The following is a 1256-nucleotide window of genomic DNA, read 5'->3' as shown; positions in this document are numbered from 1 at the left end:
ACTGTATGTATTCGATATTTTTGTGAAATATGATAGCCTTTTGAATACTTAAATCACATCAAGTGTCACGTGCACAAGATCTGCCGATTTATTGCGTCATAACCTTTTTGTGTCATACAAAACTAATGTATTCACAACAATGTATTTATTTAGTTGTTGTAAATAAATACATTATGGTAAATATGTATTTATTTAGTTGTTGTAAATAAATACATTATGGTAAATATGTAGTTATTTAATTGTTGTAAATAAACACATTATAGTAAATATGTAGTTATTTAGTTGTTGTGAATAAACATAATATGGTAAATATGTAGTTATTTAGTTGTTGTGAATAAATACATTATGGTAAATATGTAGTTATTTAGTTGTTGTGAATAAATACATTATGGTAAATATGTAGTTATTTAGTTGTTGTGAATAAATACATTATGGTAAATATGTGGTTATTTAATTGTTGTAAATAAATACATTATGGTAAATATGTAGTTATTTAGTTGTTGTGAATAAATACATTATGGTAAATATGTGGTTATTTAATTGTTGTAAATAAGTACATTATGGTAAATATGTAGTTATTTAGTTGTTGTAAATAAATACATTATGGTAAACATGTAGTCCTACGGACTTGTCCATTCTCCCTTAAATAAAATTGCACACTTCTCTAGCTAGAGGGTCATGGGTATGTAGAGTCTACCAGAAAAATATACACTATATGCACAGTATGTATTACAATGATTCCAAAGGAGGAATAGACCCCCACAGTCTTCAGTCTTCCACACTGCTGTAACATCATGCATTGTAAGCATGTATTGAAAAAAAATCGAAGCACAAAATGAATCCTACTCTTGGAAGGTCTCTCAATTGGTTTTTAAGTCCAGGCCAATAGCCCTCTATTAGACCTGTAAGTACTCCAGTCCGCATGTGATTACCAGTATTCTATTAGTACGATAGCTATAGAAATGTTGGTGTGCCACAGAGTTCCAAGAAAAAGAGACGTCGCAGCAGTGCTTCGTCTAACAAGATGTCCACGAAGTCCACTCAAATGGTCGTAGTGAACTACTTGAAGCAATTGCAAGCCTTCATCTTCCAGCTGCTGTTTACACTCCAGTGTTTACTTATGGCATTGTGGATATATATATATATATATATGTATGTATGTATGTATGTATGTATGTATGTATGTATGTATGTATGTATGTATATATATATCCATCCATCCATCCATCCATCCATCCATCCATCTATCTATCTAT

This window comes from Sphaeroforma arctica (genome assembly GCF_001186125.1).
Source record: "Sphaeroforma arctica JP610 unplaced genomic scaffold supercont1.45, whole genome shotgun sequence".
NCBI classification, from domain to species: Eukaryota; class Ichthyosporea; order Ichthyophonida; genus Sphaeroforma; species Sphaeroforma arctica.
Note: the sequence above shows the minus strand (reverse complement) of the source record.